The sequence below is a fragment of the Pan paniscus genome, chromosome Y (genome assembly GCF_029289425.2).
Source record: "Pan paniscus chromosome Y, NHGRI_mPanPan1-v2.0_pri, whole genome shotgun sequence".
NCBI classification, from domain to species: domain Eukaryota; kingdom Metazoa; phylum Chordata; class Mammalia; order Primates; family Hominidae; genus Pan; species Pan paniscus.
The window spans coordinates 7,218,698-7,237,578 of record NC_073273.2 but is presented as its reverse complement, the minus strand read 5'-3'; the positions used below and the strand labels follow the sequence as shown (position 1 = coordinate 7,237,578).

The following is an 18,881-nucleotide window of genomic DNA, read 5'->3' as shown; positions in this document are numbered from 1 at the left end:
TGACATATCTCCGCACTCATCACCCAGATGATGGAAGTCTTGTCTAGTCTCTGTCTATGGGGCATTGTGTAAAATATCGGCACTAATTACCCAGGTGATGTAACTCTTGTCTAGGCTCTGCCTACTGGAGACATTGTGACATATCTCCGCTCTGATCACCCAGGTGAGGTCACTTTTGTCATTGATATGGCTACAGGGACATTGTGACCGGTCACTGCACTGATCACACAGCTGATGTAACTCATGTCTAGGCTCTGGCTACAGGGGGCTTGTGACACATCTCTGCACTGATCACCCAAGTAATGCAAATCTTGACTAGGCTCTGCCAAAAGGGGGCAATGTGACATAACTCTGCACTGATCACCCAGGTGATGGAACTCGTTTCTAGACTCAGCCTACAGGGACTTTGTGACATATCTCTGCAGTGATCACGCAGGAGATGTAACTCTTGTCTATATCTGCATACCGGTGGCATTGTGGCATATTTCTTTAATGATCACCCAGGTGATGGACTCTTCAATTGGATCTGCCTATGGGGACATAGTGACATATCTCTACACTAATATCTCATGTGATTTAACACTTTTCTAAGCTGCGGCAAAAGACGAATTGTGACAAATATCTTCACTGACCAACCAGGTGATGTCAAAATTTTCTGGGATTTGTCTACAGGGGTCTTTTTGACACACGTTTGCACTAATCACCCAGGTGATGTAACTCTTGTCAAGGCTTGGCCTGCAGGGGCTTTGTGATATATTTCTGCACTGATCACCCACGTGATGGAACACTTCTCTAGGCTCCACGTACAGGGGGTATTGAGACGTATCTCTACACTGTTCACCCTGGTGATGTAACATTTATCTCGGCTCTGCCTTCAGGATCTTTTAGACATAGCTCTGCACAGATCACCTAGGTTATGTAACTCTTCTCCACTCTGCCTACAGTGCGCATTGTGAAATATCCCTGCACTGATCACCATGCTATGGTATTCTTCTCTATACTCTGCATATAGGGGGATTTTTGACATATCTCCGCACTGATCACCCAGGTGATGGAAGTCTTGTCTAGGCTCTCTCTATGGGGGTATTGTGTCAAATATCTGCACTAATCACCCAGGTGATATAACTCTTGTCTAGGCTCTGCCTACTGGAGACATTGTGACATATCTCCGCACTGATCACCCAGGTGATGTCACTTTTTTCAAGGATATGGCAACAGGGACATTGCGACATGTTGCTGCACTGATCACACAGCTGATGTAACACTTCTCTAGGCTCTGGGTACAGAGGGCTTGTGACACATCTCTGCACTGATCACTCAGCTGATGCAACTCTTGTTTAGGCTCTGCCAAAAGGGGGCATTGTGACATAACTCTGCAATGATCCCCCAGGTGATGTAACTCTTGTATACGCTCTGCCTACTGGATATATTGTGACATATCTCCGCACTGATCACCAAGGTGATGTCACTTTTGTCAAGGATATGGCTACAGGGACATTGTGACATGTCACTGCACTGATCACAGAGCAGATATACCTCTTTTCTAGGCTCTGGCAACAGGGGCTTGTGACACATCTCTGCACTGATCACCCAGGTGATGCAACCCTTGTCTAGGCTCTGCCAAAAGTGGGCATTGTGACGTAACTCTGCAATGATCACCCAGGTGATGGTACACTTGTCTAGGCTCTGCCTACAGGGGCATTGTGATTTATCTCCGAAGTGATCACGCAGGTGATGCAACTCTTGTCTATATCTGCCTACCGGCGGCATTGTGGCATATTTCTGCACTGATCACCCAGGTGACGGACTCTTCTATTGGATCTGCCTGTGGGGGCATAGTGACATATCTCTACAATAACTCATGTGATGTAACACTTGTCTAAGCTGCGGCCAAAGAGGAATTGTGACAGATATCTCCACTGATCACACAGGTGATGTCACAATTTTCTGGGATTTGTCTACAGGGGGCTTTGTGACATACGTTTGCACTGACCACCCAGCCGATGTTACTCCTGTCTAGGCTGGGCCTGTAGGGGCTTTGTGATATATTTCTGCATTGATCCCCCAGGTGACGGAACACTTCTCCAGGCTCCACCTACAGGGGGTATTGTGACGTATCTCTGCACTGAAAACCCAGGTGATGTAAGATTTTTCCAGGCTATCCCTGCAAGGGGGTTTAGACATAGCTCAGCCAGGATCAATTAGGTTATGTAAATCTTCTCCACTCTCTGCCTACGGGGTGCATTGTGAAATATCTCTGCACTTATCACCCTGTGATGGGACTCTTCTCTATACTCTGCCTAGAAGGGGTTTTGTGACATATCTCTGCACTCATCACCCAGGTGATGGAAGTCTTGTCTAGGCTCTGTGTATGGGGGCATTGTGTCAAATACCTGCAGCAATCACCGAGGTGATGTAACTATTTTCTAGACTCTGCCTACTGGAGACATTGTGACATATCTCCGCACTGATCACCCAGGGGATGTCACTTATGTCAAGGATATGGCTACAAGAACATTGTGACATGTCACTGCACTGATCACACAGCTGATGTAACACTTGTTTAGGCTCTGGCTACATGGGGTTTGTGACACATCTCTGCACTGATCACCCAGGTGATGCAACCCTTGTCTAGGCTCTGCCAAAAGGGGGCATTGTGACATAAGTCTGCACTGATCACCCAGGTGATGGGACCCCTCTCTAGGCTCTGCCTACAGGGGCATTGGGACGTATCTCTGCAGTGATCACGCAGGTGATGTAACTCTTGTCTATATCTGCATACCGGCGGCATTGTGGCATATTTCTGCACTGATAGCCCAGGTGATGGACTCCTCTATTGGATTTGTCTACGGGAGCAGAGTGACATATCCCTAAACTAATAACTCATGGGGTGTAACACTCGGCTAAGCTCCGGCAAAAGAGGAATTGTGCCAGATATCTCCACTGATCACCCAGGTGATGTCACAATTTTTTGGGATTTGTCTACAGGGGACTTTGTGACATACGTTTGCACTGATCACCCAGGCGATGTAACTCTTGTCAAGGCTCGGCCTGTAGGGGCTTTGTGATATATTTCTTCATTGATCACCCAGTTCATGGAACACTTCTCTCGGCTTCACCTACAGGGGGTATTTTGAAGTGTCTCTGCACTGATCACCCAGGTGATGTAACATTTATCTAGGCTCTATCTACAGGGGCGTTTAGTCATAGCTCTGCACAGATCACCTAGGTTATGTAACTCTTCTCCCATCTCTGCCTACAGGGCGCATTGGGAAATATCTCTGCACTGATCACCATGCGATGGGACTCTTCTCTATACTCTGCCTAGAGGGCGATTTCTGACATATCTCCGTACTCATCACACAGGTGATGGAAATCTTGTCTATCCTCTGGCTATGGGGGCATTGTGTCAATTATCTGCACTAATCACCCAGGTGATGTCACCCTTGTATAGGCTCTACCAAAAGGGGGCATTGTGACATAACTCTGCATTGAGCACCCAGTTGATGTCACTGTTGTCAAGGATATGGCTACAGGGACATTGTGACCTGTCACTGCACTGATCACACAGCTGATGTAATTCTTTTGTAGGCTCTGCCTACCGGGGTTTGTGACACATGTCTGCACTGATCATGCAGGTGATTCAACCCCTGTCTGGGCTCTGCCAAAAGGGGGCATTGTGACATAAATCTGCACTGATCACCCAGGTGATAGGATTCTTGTCTAGGCTCTGCCTACAGGGGCATTGTGACAAATCATTGTAGTGATCACACAGGCGGTGTAACTCTTGTCTATATCTACCTACTGGTGGCATTGTGGCATATTTCTGCACTGAACACCCAGGTGATGGACTCTTCTATTGGATCTGCCTATGGGGGCAGAGTGAAATATCTCTACACTAATAACTCATGTGATGTAACAGTTGTCTAAGCTGCGGCAAAAGAGGAATTGTGACAGATATCTCCACTGATTATCCAGGTGATGTCACAGTTTTCTGGGATTTGCCTACAGGGGGCTTTGTGACATACGTTTGCACTGATCTCCCACTCAATGTAATTCTTGTCAAGGCTTGGCCTGTAGGGGCTTTGTGATATATTTCTACATTGATCACCCAGGTGATGGAACACTCCTCTAGGCTCCACCTACAGGGGGTATTGTGACGTATCTCTGCACTGAACACCAAGGTGATGTAACATTTATCTAGGCTCTGCCTACAAGGGCGTTTAGACATAGCTCTGCCAAGATCACATAGGTTATGTAACTCTTCCCCACTCTCTGCCTACAGGGCGCATTGTGAAATATCTCTGCACTGATCACCATGTGATGGGACTCTTCTCTATACTGTGCCTAGAGGGGGATTTGTGACATATCTCTGCAGTCATAACCCAGGTGACGGAAGTCTTGTCTAACCTCTGTCGATGAGGGCATTGCGTCAAATATCTGCACTGATCACCCAGGTGATGTAACTCTTGTCTAGGCTCTGCCTACTGGAGACATTGTGACATATCTCCGCACTGACCACCCAGGTGATGAAACTTTTGTCAAGGATATGGCTACAGGGACATTGTGACATGTCACTGCACTGATCACACACCTAATGTAAGCCTAGTCTAGCCTCTGTCTACAGTTGTCTTGTGACACATCTCTGCACTGATTACTCAGGTGATGCAACCCTTGTCTAGGCTCTGCCAAAAGGGGGCATTGCGACATAACTCTGCACTGATCACCCAGGTGATGGGACTCTTTTCTAGGCTCTGCCTACAGGGGCATTGTGACATATCTCTGCAGTGAACACGCCCGTGATGTATCTCTTGTCTATATATGCCTACCGGCGGCATTATGGCATATTTCTGCACTGATCACCCAAGTGATGGACTCTTCTATTGGATCTGCCTATGGGGGCAGAGTGACATATCTCTACACTAATAACTCATGTGGTGTAATATTTGTCTAAGCTGCAGCAAAAGAGGAATTGTGACAGATATCTCCACTGATCACCCACGTGATGTCACAATTTTCTGGGGTTTGTCTACAGGGGGCTTTGTGACATATGTTTGCACTGATCACCCAGGCGATGTAACACTTCTCTAGGCTCGGCCTGTAGGAGCTTTGTGATGTATTTCTGCATTGATCACCCAGATGATGGAACACTTCTCTAGGCTCTCCTACAGGGGGTATTGTGATGTATCTCTGCACTGATCACCTAGGTGATGTAACATTGATCTAGGCTCTGCCTACAAGGGCGTTTAGACATAGCTCTGCCAGGATCACCTAGGTTATGTAAATCTTCTCCACTCTCTGCCTACGGGACACATTGTGAAATATCTCTGCCCTGATCACCCTGTGATGGGACACTTCTCTATACTCTGCGTAGAGGGGGATTTGTGACATATCTCTGCACTCATCACCCAGGTGATGGAAGTCTTGTCTAGGCTCTGTCTATGGGGGCATTGTGTCAAATATCTGCACTAATCACCCAGGTGATGTAACTCTTGTCTAGACTCTGCCTACTGGAGACATTCTGACATATCTCCGCACTGATCACCCACGTGATGTCACTTTTGTCAATGATATGGCTACAAGAACATTGTGACATGCCACTGCACTGATCACACAGCTGATGTAACACTTGTTTAGGGTCTGGCTACTTGGGGTTTTTGAGACATCTCTGCACTGATCACCCAGGTGATGCAACCCTTGTATATGCTCTGCCAATAGGGGGCATTGTGACATAAATCTGCAATGATCACCCACGTGATGGGACACTTGTCTAGGGTCTGCCTACAGGGGCATTGTGACATATCTCTGCGGTGATCACGCAGGTGATGTAACTCTTCTCTGTATTCGCCTACTTACGGCATTGAGGCATATTTCCGTACTGATCACCCAGTTGATGTACTCTTCTACTGCATCTGCCTATGGGGGAACAGTGACATGTCTCTACACTAATAACTCATGTGATGTAACACTTGTCTAAGCTACGGTAAAAGAGGAATTGTGCCAGATATCTCCACTGATTACACAGGTGATGTCACAATTTTCTGGGATTTGTCTACAGGGGGCTTTGTGACATACATTTGCACTGATCACCCAGGCGATGTAAATATTGTCTAGGCTCGGACTGTAGGGGCTTTGTTATATACTTCTGCATTGATCACACAGGTGCTGGAACACTTCTCTAGGCTCCCCCTACAGGGGGTATTGTGACGTACCTCAGCACTGATCATCAAGGTGATGTCACATTTATCTAGTCTCTGCCTACAGGGGCGTTTAGACATAGCTCTGCTCAGATCACCTAGGTTATGTAACTCTTCTCCACTCTCTGCCTAAAAGGCGCATTGTGAAATATCTCTGCACAGATCACCATGTGATGGGACGCTTCTCTATACTCTGCCTAGAGGGGGATTTGTGACATATCTCCGCTCTCATCACCCAGTTGATGGAAGTCTTTTCTAGGCTCTTTCTATGGGGTCACTGTGTCAAATATCTGTACTAATCACCCAGGTGATGTAACTCTTGTCTAGGCTCTGCCTACTGGAGACATTGTGATATATCTCCGCACTGTTCACACAAGGTGATGTCACTTCTGTCAAGGATATGGCTACAGGGACATTGGGACATGTCAGTGTACTGATCACTCAGCTGATGTAACACTTGTCTAGGCTCTGGCTACAGGGGGCATGTGATACATCTCTGCACTGATCATCCAGGTGATGCAACCCTTGTCTAGGCTCTGCCAAAAGGGGGCACTGTGACATAACTCTGCACTGATCACCCACGTGATGGGACTCTTTTCTAGGCTCTGCCTACAGGGGCATTGTGACATATCTCTGCAGTGAACACGCCCGTGATGTAACTCTTGTCTATATCTGCCTACCGGCCGCATTGAGGCATATTTCTGCACTGATCACCCAGGTGATGGACTCTTCTATTGGATCTGCCTGTGGGGGCAGAGTGACATATCCCTAAACTAATAACTCATGTGATGTAACACTTGGCTAAGCTCCGGCAAAAGAGGAATTGTGCCACATATCTCCACTGATCACCCAGGTGATATCACAATTTTCTGGGATTTGTCTACAGGGGACTTTGTGACATATGTTTGCACTGATAACCCAGGCGATGTAACTCTTGTCTAGGCTCGGCCTGTAGGGGACTTGTGATATATTTCTGCATTGATCACCCAGTTGATGGAACACTTCTCTCGGCTTCCCCTACAGGGGGTATTGTGAAGTGTCTTTGAACTGATCATCCAGGTGATGTAACATTTATCTAGGCTCTATCTACAAGGACGTTTAGTCATAGCTCTGCACAGATCACCTAGGTTATGTAACTCTTCTCCCATCTCTGCCTACAGGGCGCATTGGGAAATATCTCTGCACTGATCACCATGCGATGGGACTCTTCTCTATACTCTGCCTAAAGGGCGATTTCTGACACATCTCCGTACTCATCACACAGGTGATGGAAGTCTTGTCTATCCTCTGGCTATGGGGGCATTGTGTCAATTATCTGCACTAATCACCCAGGTGATGTAACCCTTGTCTAGGCTCCGCCAAAAGGGGGGCATTGTGATATAACTCTGCACTGAGCACACAGGTGATGTCACTGTTGTCAAGAATATGGCTACAGGGACATTGTGACATGTAGCTGCACTGATCACACAGCTGATGCAACTCTTTTCTAGGCTCTGCCTACAGGGGTTTGTGACACATGTCTGCACTGATCACCCAGGTGATACAACCCTTGTCTAGGCTCTGCCAAAATGGGGCATTGTGACATATCTCTGCAATGATCACCCAGCTGATGAGACTCTTGTCTAGGCTCTGCCTGCAGGGACATTGTGACATATCTCTTCAGTGATCACGCATGTGATGTAACTCTTGTGTATATGTGCCTACGGGTGGCATTGTGGCATATTTCTGCACTGATCACCCAGGTGATGGACTCTTCTATTGGATCGGCCTATGGGGGCAGAATGATATATCCCTACACTAATAACTTATGTGATGTAACACTTGTCTAAGCTGCGGCAAAAGAGGAATTGTGAAAGATATCTCCACTGGTCACACAGGTGATGTCACAATTTTCTGGGATTTGTCTAAAGGGGGCTTTGTGACATACGTTTGCACTGATCACCCAGGCGATGTAACTCTTGTCTCGGCTCGGCCAGTAGGGGCTTTGTGATTTATTTCTGCATTGATCACCCAGGTGATGAAACACTTCTCTAGGCTCCACCTACAGGGAGAATTGTGACGTATCTCTGCACTGATCACCCAGGTGATGTAACATTTATCTAGGCTCTGCCTACAGGGGCGTTTAGACATAGCTCTGCACAGATCACCTAGGTTATGTAACTCTTCTCCACTCTCTGCCCACAGGGCACATTGTGAAATATCTCCGCACTGATCATCATGTGATGGGACTCTTATCTGTACTCTGCCCAGAGGGGGATTTGTGACATATCTGCGCACTCATCACCCAGCAGGTGGAAGTCTTGTCTAGGCTCTGCCTATGTGGGCATTGTGTCAAATATCTGCACTAATTACCCAGGTGATGTAACTCTTGTCTAGTCTCGGCCCACTGGAGACATTGTGATATATCTCCACACTGATCACCCAAGGTGATGTCACTTTTGTCAAGGATATGGCTACAGGGACATCGTGACATGTCACTGCACTGATCACACAGCTGATGTAACACTTGTCTATGCTCTTGCTACAGGGGGCTTGTGACACATCTCTGCACTGATCACCCAGGTGATGCAACCCTTGTATATGCTCTGCCAATAGGGGGCATTGTGACATAAATCTGCAATGATCACCCACGTGATGGGACACTTGTCTAGGGTCTGCCTACAGGGGCATTGTGACATATCTCTGCGGTGATCACGCAGTCGATGTAACTCTTCTCTGTATTCGCCTACTTACGGCATTGAGGCATATTTCCGTACTGATCACCCAGGTGATGGACTCTTCTACTGCATCTGCCTATGGGGGCACAGTGACATATCTCTACACTAATAACTTATATGATGTAACACTTGTCTAAGCTGCGGTAAAAGAGGAATTGTGCCAGATATCTCCACTGATCACACAGGTGATGTCACAATTTTCTGCGATTTGTCTAAAGGGGGCTTTGTGACATACGTTTGCACTGATCACCCAGGCGATGTAAATCTTGTCTAGGCTCAGACTGTAGGGGCTTTGTGATATACTTCTGCATTGATCACACAGGTGCTGGAACACTCCTCTAGGCTCCACCTAAAGGGGGTACTGTGACGTATCTCTGCACTGATCAGCCAGGTGATGTAACATTTATCTAGGCTCTGTCTACTGGTGCCTGAAGACATAGCTCTGCACATATCACCTAGGTTATGTAATTCTTCTCCACTCTCTGCGTACAGGGTGCATTGTGAAATATCTCTGCACTGATCACCATGTGATGGGACTCTTCTCTATACTCTGCCTAGAGGGGGATTTATGACATATCTCCGCACTCATCACCCAGGTGATGGAAGTCTTGTCTAGGCTCTGTCTATGGTGGCATTGTGTCAAATGTGTGCACTTATCACCCAGGTGATGTAACTCTTGTCAAGGCTCTCCCTACTGGAGACATTGTGACATATCTCCGCACTGATCACCCAGGTGATGTCACTTTTGTCAAGGATATGTCTAAAGGGACATTGTGACATGGCACTGCACTGATTACACAGTTGATGTAACTCTTGTCTAGGCTCTGGCTACAGGGGGCTTGTGACACATCTCTGCACTGATCACCCAGGTGATGCAACCCTTGTCTAGGCTCTGCCAAAAGGGGACATTTTGACATAACTCTGCACTGATCACCCAGGTGATGGGACTCTTGTCTAGACTCTGCCTACAGGGGCATTGTGACATATATCTGCAGTGATCACGCAGGTGATATAACTCTTGTCTATACCTGCCTACCTGAGGCATTGTGGCAGGTTTCTGCACTAATCACCCAGGTGATGGACTCTTCTATTGGATCTGCCTATGAGGGCATAGTGACATAACTCTACACTAATAACTCATGTGATTTAACACTTGTGTAAGCTGCGGCAAAAGAGGAATTGTGACAGATATCTCCACTGATCACCCAGGTGATTTCACAATTTTCTGGGGTTTGTGTACAGGGGACTTTGTGACATACGTTTGCACTGATCACTCAGGCGATGTTACTCTTGTCTAGGCTCAGCCTGTAGGGGCTTTGTGATATATTTCTGCATTGATCACCCAGGTGATGGAACACTTCTCTAGGCTCCACCTACAGGGGGTATTGTGACGTACCTCTACACTGATCCCCCAGGTGATGTAACATTTATCTAGGCTATGCCTAGAGGGGCATTTAGACTTAGCTCTGCACAGATCACCTATGTTATGAAGCTCTTCTCCACTCTCTGCCTATGGGGCGGATTGTGAAATATCTCTGCACTGATCACCTTGTGATGGGACACTTCTCTATACTCTGCCTAGAGGGGATTTGTTACATATCTCCGCATTCATCACCCATGTGATGGAAGTCTTTTCTAGGCTCCGTCTATGGGAGCATTGTGTCAAGTATCTGCACTAATCACCAAGGTGATGTAACTCTTGTCTAGGCTCTGCCTACTGGAAACATTGTGATATATCTCCTCACTGATCACGCAGGTGATGCCACTTTTTTCAAGGATATGGCTACAGGGATATTGTGGCATGTCACTGCACTGATCACACATCTGATGTAACTCTTGTCTAGGCTCTGGCTACAAGGGGCTTGTGACACATCTCTGCCCTGATCACCCAAGTGATGCAACCCTTGTCTAGGCTCTGCCAAAAGGGGGCATTGTGACATAACTATGCACTGATCTCCCAGGTGATGAGACTGTTGTCTAGGCTCTGCCTACAGGGGCATTGTGACACATCTCTGCAGTGATCATACAGGTGATGTAACTCTTATCTATATCTGTCTTCTGGCGGCGTTGTGGCATATTTCTGCACTGATCTCCCGGGTGATGGACTCTTCTCTTTGATCTGCCTATGGGGACATATTGATATATCTCTGCTCTGATCACTCATGTGAAGTAACACTTGTCTAAGCTGCGCCCAAAGAGGAATTGTGACAGATACCTCCACTGATCACCCAGGTGATGCAACAATTTTCTGGGATTTTTCTACAGGGCACTTTGTGACATATCTTTGCACTGATCACCCAGGAGATGTAACTCTTGTCTAGGCTCTGCCTACAGGGGCTTTGTGACATATTTCTGCACTGATCACGCAAGTGATATAACTCTTGTCTAGGCTCTGCCTACATGGGCTTTGTTACATATCTCTGCACTGATCACCCAGGTGATGTAACTCTTGTCTAGGCTCTACCTACAGGGGGTATTGTGACGTATCTTGGCACTGATCACCCAAGTGATGTAACATTTATCTAGGCTCTGCCTACAGGGGCGTTTTGACATAAGTCTGCACAGATCACATAGATTATGTAACACTTATCCTCTCTCTGCCTACAGGGGGCATTGTGAAATATCTCTGCACTGATCACCTAGGTGATGGGACCCTTCTCTATACTCTGCCTAGAGGGGGTTTGTGACATGTCTCTGCACTGATCTCCCGGATGATGGAAGTCTTGTCTAGGCTCTGTCTATCAGGGCATTGTGTCTAATATCTGCACTGACCACCCAGGTGATGTAAGTCTTGTCTAGGCTCTGTCTACAGGGATTTTTGTGACATATCACTGCACTGATCACCTAGGTGATGCAAGCCTTGTATGGGCTTTGCCTACAGAAGGCTTTGTGACATATCTATACACTAATCTCTGAGACGATGCAACTCTTGTCTAGCCACTGCCTACAGAGGACATTAGTACATCTCTCTGCACTGATCACCCAGGTGAAGGACTCTTGACTTAGATCTGCCTACATGGACATTGTGTCACATCTCTGAACTGATCATCCAAGTGATGAAACTCTTGTCTAGGCTCTGCCTACAGGGGCTTTGTGACACATCTCTGCACTGATCACCCAGGGGAGGGAACTCTTGTCTGTGCTCTGCCTACAGGAGTCTGAATGACTTATACCTGCACTGATAACCTAGGTGATGTAACACTTTTCTAGACTCTGCCTACACGGATATTCTCACATATCTCTGCACTGATCACCCTAGTGATGTTACTCATGTCTAGGTTCAGCCTACAGGAGCGTTTGGACAAATCTCTGCACTGATCACCCAGGTGATGTAACCCTTGTCCAAGCTCTGCCTACAAGGGCATTGTGACAGATCTCTCCACTGCTCACCCAGGTGATGTAACAGTTGTCTGGGCTTTACCTACTGGAGACTTTGTGATATACATTTCCACTGATCAAACAGAGGCTTTGTGACATATCTCTTCACTGATCACCCCTGGGAGCAATCAGTTGTCTACACTCTACCTACAGGATGCTTTACGACTTATCCCTGCACTGATCACTAGGTGATGTAACACTTGTCTAGGCTGTGTCTACACGGGAATTTTCACATATCTCTACGCTGATCACCAAAGTGATGTAACCCTTGTCTCGGTTCAGCCTACTGGGGATTTCTGACATACCTATGCACTGATAACCGAGGTGATGTAAATCATTTCCAGGCTTTTTGTACAGGGGACATTGTGATATATCTCTGTGCTGATCACCCAAATGATGCAAATCTTCTCTAAGCTCTGGAGGGAGGGGACATTTGGACATATTTCTGAACCGATCATCCAGGAGATGTAACTATTCGCCAGGCTTTGACTAAAGAGCGTCGGAATGTGTTGGGGGAACCTCAGCCAGAGTTTCACAGATGGACAAGGACACAGAGAGGCGAGCGGTCTCCTTGCATGTCAGCCAGGGTGTGCAATGAGCACAGGTCTAGCCAGGAGGCCGGCAAAGAGAGCTAGAGGTCTGCGTTCCACAGCCAGGTTATCCATTTTGGCAGCTGGGAGGCTGCAGAGGCACAGGCAGGCTGGCGACGGTGGCGCGGAGGCGCACACGAGGCCAGCCTCTGGAGGGCTGTCAGGACTGGATGCTGCACGGGCCCAGTGTTTCCCGGGACGGGGGTCTCCAACCAGCCCAGGGGAGGACGCATTTTCAGAGGGAGGTGGGTGGGGGTGGGGTGGGTGTGGTCAGGCGGAGGTGGGGTGGTAGAAAGGCATGACGGCTCTGCCCAGGCTGCTCCCACAGCCCAGGCAGCTGCCTTCAAACCCGCACGTGCACAGTGGGTGGCCCAGCTGCTTGTACCTGGGCCAGAGCTGGAATCCCCGGGATACCCAGGAAAGAATGGCAGTTCTCCGCTGTGTGGATTCTCTCACCGGGCCTAGACCAAGAAGGCAGGAATCCCAGGCGGGTCAGCCCAGTGGAGGGGGCGGGTGGAAGACACGCTGCTCCATAGCCAGCCACATGTTCAACAGGAAAGAGAGGCCACCGCCCTGCCCAGACCTGACACTGTCCCAACCCTGTGACCTAAATTCCTCCATCAGAGCCCAGTATTCTTCCTCGCTGAGGGGTGCTTCCAGCAAGGTGGCCTCTTCCAAGACATCCATCTCCCCCAGGGCCTCCATTTCTAGGAAAGGTTGCACCTGCTGCAGAAACTCCGGGCTCACCCGGAGCTCATCCAGTAGCAGGCCGGAGGGGAGTGCAGATGAGCGCCCCGGCTCCTGCAGTGCCTGGAAGGGAGCCGGGATGCCTTGCATTTGCCCCTTCCATGCTGAGGCCTCTGGGGACATGGGCTGGCGAGGTGGAGCTGCCCCAGCTTGGAGTTCCCACGCTGACCCAGCGACCTGGGGACCCTGGCTCCAGCCCCACCACGGACTCCCCTGGGACGTGGGTGGCGAAAGCACAACTTGGCCCTGTGGCCCCACATGAGCAGGCCCAGGCTGTCCCACCGCACAAGGGCCTGTCAGGTCATCACGCTGTGGGTCCCTGTCCTCCTGGCTTTTGCCTGGTTGTGGAGGCCACTGAGGAGCCTGAGGGTGGGAGAGCACCTTTGCCAGTTGAGCCCGGGAGGCGTAGGCAATATCCCCGCGTGCTTGGTCGGGTTGGGAGATCCCCTCTGCCGGCGTGGCCTGGCTGGGCTGCAGTACGGGGGCGACCCTCGCTCCCTGGCTTATGAAAGCCGCCTGTGGGAGAGCATCAGGTGCGCAGGGCACGTGGGGTTCTGGAAGCCCCATTCCCCACGTGCTGGGGTGGGCGAAGGCGACCCACGAGGGAGCAGGGTGACACCGGCCGGGGGCCGCGTTGTACAGGCCGCCTGCCTCCGTGTTCGACCTGCCATCCTGTCCCGGGTGCCCGGCCCTTCGATTCTGAAACCAGATCTGAATCCTGGACTCCAGGAAGCCCGTCTCTCTGGCCAGCTCTTCCCTGGCGTCGATGCCTGGAAAGCAATCCTTCTCAAAGGCTCAGGGTAGCACGGTGGTCTGGGATCCAGTGACGGTGGTCCGCTTTCGCCTGCCGTCTTGCGGGCCACGTCTCCCAGGCCAGGGCCGAGATTCCCACCGGTGCTGCCTCAGCTGGCGTGACCTCCCATTCTGAAACCAAATCTGGACCCTAGGCTCCGGAATTCTGATGGCCTGGGCCAGCGGTACTCTGGTGGCGATGTTCGGGTAGGGGTTCCTCTCAAAGCAGACTTGCAGGGCCTCACTTTGGCTCGGTGTTCAAACGAGTCTCCTTCACCGTACCAGTCCCTGGGCTTCCGCGGGGAGTGTGCCTTCCGAAGGTGTCAGGAGGGCCATCGCGGGGAGCCTCGGCCAGAATTTCACAGACGGACACTGGCAGAGAGAGGCTGGCAGGATCCCGTGCACCTCAGCCGGCCTGTGCACTGCGGCAGGTGCAGCCAGGAGGCCTGCTGAGAGAGCCAGCCAGCTGCTCTTATAAAGGCCTGCAGGCAGGCAGGCTGCACTCCTTCATGAATGGTGGTGAGCCTTGGGACAGCCCACCCCACCACGGAAGGTTCCCAGGGAGTCGAGGCCTGCGGCCATGCGGTGGTGGGGTGGTGGGGAAGGCATGCTGATGGCTGTGGTGGGGCTGGAGAAATGAAGAGGAAGGGGGTGAGGGGGAAGGGGTGAAGGGGGTGCGTTTTGGGGGCTGGCTCTCCGGACCTCTCCAGGAATCCCACAGGAACTGGAAGCCACTCTCTGGGCTCCCACGCATCTTCAGCAGTGAGAAACCTGCCTGGGAGTGTGGAGGGGAGTTTGGAAGTGAACTTCTGTGGGAGTCTTGGGTGTTCCAGGCCCTCTCTCCGAGAAGGAGGCAGTGCCTGTGGGTGTCGCTATTGCCGGGACAGTCTCACACGCAGGTGTGTGGCTCTCGTTCATTTCCACGTAGGAGACCAGAGCGACAAACCAGAGAGAATATGCCTCCCTGGCGTGATGGCCTGAAGATGGATTCCCGTGGGCGGCAACATGGGGAGTCTGCAGTGTGGCCGGTTTTGAAACTGGCAAGGAGAGCGAAGGCACCATGCCAGTCTTCCACCCTTCCCTGCATGTTTCTGGATGCCCGCAGAGCTCCGGGAGCAAACAGTCAGCATGACACATCTCTGAACTGATCAACAAAGTGATGAAAATCCTGTCTATGGTCTGCCTATGGGGCCTTGTGACATATCTCTACACTGATCACCCAGCGGATGGGAATTTTTTCTAGACTCTTCCTATGGGGGCATTGTGACATATCTCTACACTGATCACCCAGGTGATGTAACTCTAGTGTTGGATCTGCCTATGGGGGCATTGTGACATATTTCTGCACTGATAACCCAGGTGATGGGACTCTTGTCTAGGCTCTGTGTATGGGGGCTTTCTGACATATCTCTGCACTGATGACCCAGGTGATGTAACTCTTTTCTAGTCTCTGCCTACAGAGGGCGTTATGCTGAGTTATGTAACTCTTGTCTAGGCTCTGCCTATGGGGGCATTGTGACTTATCTCTGCACTGATCACCCAGGAGTTGTGACTCTGGTCTAAGCTCTGCCTAGAGGGACATTGGGAGATATCTCTGCACTGATCGCTTAAGTGATGTAAAATTTGTCTAGGCTTTGCCTACAGTGGGATTTATGACATATCTCTTCACTGATCACCCAGGTGATGTACCTCTTGTCTAGGCTCTGCTTACAGGGGTTATTGTGAGATATCTCTGCACTGATCACCCAGGTGATGTAACTCTTGTCTAGGCTCTGCCTACAGGGGCATTTTCACATATCACTGCACTGATCACCGAGATGAACTAACTCTTGTATAGGCTTCGTCGACAGGGGGCATTGAGACATATCTCTGCACTGATCACCGAGGTGATGCAACTCTTGTCTGGGATCTGCTTACAGGGGGCATTGTGACATATCTCTGCCCTGATCACCCAGGTGATGTAACTCTTGTCTACGTTCTGCCTATTGGAGATATTGTGACATATCTCTGCACTGATCACCCAGGTGATGTCACTATTCTCAAGGATATGACTACAGGGACATTGTGACATGTCACTGCACTGATCACACAGCTGATGTAACACTTGTCTAGGCTCTGGCTACAGGGGCTTGTGACACATCTCTGCACTGATCACCCAGGTGATGTAACCATTGTCTAGCCTCTGCCAAAAGGGGGTATTGTGACATAACTCTGCACTGATCACCCAGGTGATGGGACTCTTCTCTAGGCTCTGCCTACAGGGGCATTGTGACATATCTCTGCAGTGATCACGCAGGTGATGGAACTCTTTTCTATATCTGCCTACTGGCGGCATTGTGGCATATTTCTGCACTGATCACCCAGGTGATGGACTCTTGTCTTGGATCTGCCTATGGGGGCATAGTTACATATCTCTGCACTGATCACTCATGTGATGTAACGCTTGTCTAAGCTGCGCCTAAATGGGAATTGTGACAGATATCTCCACTGATCACCCAGGTGATGTAACAATTTTCTGTGATTTGTCTACAGGGGGCATTGTGACATATCTTTGCACTGATCACCCAGGAGATGTAACTCTTTTCTAGGCTCTGCCTAAAGGGGCTTTGTGACATATTTCTGCACTGATCACCCAGGAGATGTAACACTTGTTTAGGCTCTGCCTACAGGTGCTTTGTGACATATGTCTGAACTGATCACCCAAGTGATGTAACTCTTGTCTAGGCTCCATCTACAGGGTGTATTGTGACGTATCTCTGCACTGATCAACCAGGTGATGTAACGTTTATCTAGGCTCTGCCTACAGGGGCGTTTTCACATAGCTCTGCCCAGATCACCTACGTTATGTAACTCTTATCCACTCTGTGCCTATAGGGGGCATTGTGAAATATCTCTGTACTGATCACCCAGGTGATGGAAGTCTTCTCTAGGCTCTGTCTATGGGGCCATTGTGTCAAATAGCTGCAATGATCACCCAGGTGATGTAACTCTTGTCTAGGCTCTGTCTTCAGGGATTTTTGTGACATACCACTACACTGATCACCTAGGTGATGTAAGCCTTGTATGGGCTTTGCCTACAGAAGGCTTTCTGACATATCTAAGCACTGATCTCTGAGGTGAGGCAACTGTTGTCTAGGCATTGTCTACTTGGTTCACTTGTACATATCTCTGCACTGATCACCCAGGTAATGGACTCTTGTCTTATATCTGCCTACGTGGTCATTGTGGCACATCTCTGAACTGATCAACCAAGTGATGAAACTCTTGTCTAGGCTCTGCCTACAGGGGCTTTGTGACACATCTCTGCATTGATCACCCTGGGGAGGGAACTCTTGTCTACGCTCTGCCTACAGGAGGCTTTATGACTTATACCTGCACTGATAACCTAGGTGATGTTACACTTGTCTATGCTCTGCCTACATGGGAATTCTCACATGTCTCTGCACTGATCACCTGGGTGATGTAACTCCTGTCTAGGTTCAGCCTACAGGAGCGTTTTAACATATCTCTGCACTGATCACCCAGGTGATGTAACCCTTGTCTAAGCTCTGCCTACAGGGGCATTGTGACAGATGTCTCCACTGCTCACCCAGGTGATGTAACAATTGTCTGGGCTTTGCCTACAGGGGGCTTTGTGATATACATTTCCACTGATCAAACAGGTGATGTAACCCTTGTCATGGTTCTGCTTACAGGGGCTTTGTGACATAACTCTGCACTGATCACTCGAGGGAGGAAACATTTTTCTACACTCTGCCTACAGGAGGGTTTATGACTTATCTCTACACTGATCACCTAAGTGATGTAACCCTTGTCTAGGTTCAGCCTACTGGGGATTTCTGACATACCTATGCACTGATCACCGACGTGATGTAAATCATTTCCAGGCTTCTTGTACAAGGGACATTGTGATATATCTCTACACTGATCACCCAAATGATACAAATCTTCTCTAGGCTCCACAGGGAGGGGACATTGTGCCATATTTCTGAACTGATCATCTAGGAGATGTAACTATTCTCCAGGCTTTGACTAAAGAGCATCAGATGGTGTTGGGAGAGCCTCAGCTGGAATTTCAGGGACAGAAAAGGGCACAGAGAGGCCAGCGGGCTCCCTTGCACGTCAGCCGGAGTGCGCAATGAGCGCAGGTCTAGCCAGGAGGCTGGCAAGGAGAGCTAGAGGTCTGTGTTCTGCTGCCGGGTGCTCCATGGTGGCAGCTGGGAGGCTGCAGGGGCACCAGCGGGTGGGCGATGGTGGCGTGGAGGCGCAGAAGAGGCGAGCCACCAGAGGGGTGTCAGGTCTGGAGCTGTGTGGGCCCGGTGTTTCGTGGAATGGGGATTTCCACCCAGCCCAGGGGAGGATGCATTTTCCAGGGCTGGTGGGTGGGGGTGGGGAGGCACTGGTCACGCGGGGTTGTAGTGGTGGAAAGGCATCAGAACTCTTCCCGGGCTGCTCCCACA

At 49.6% G+C, this 18,881-nt stretch overlaps 1 pseudogene; it reads right to left on the bottom strand.

Annotated features, from left to right (window-relative positions):
* Positions 1–13,374: 13,374 nt before the first annotated feature.
* Positions 13,375–14,757, bottom strand: LOC129395686 (double homeobox protein 4-like protein 4; annotated as a pseudogene).
* Positions 14,758–18,881: the final 4,124 nt, after the last annotated feature.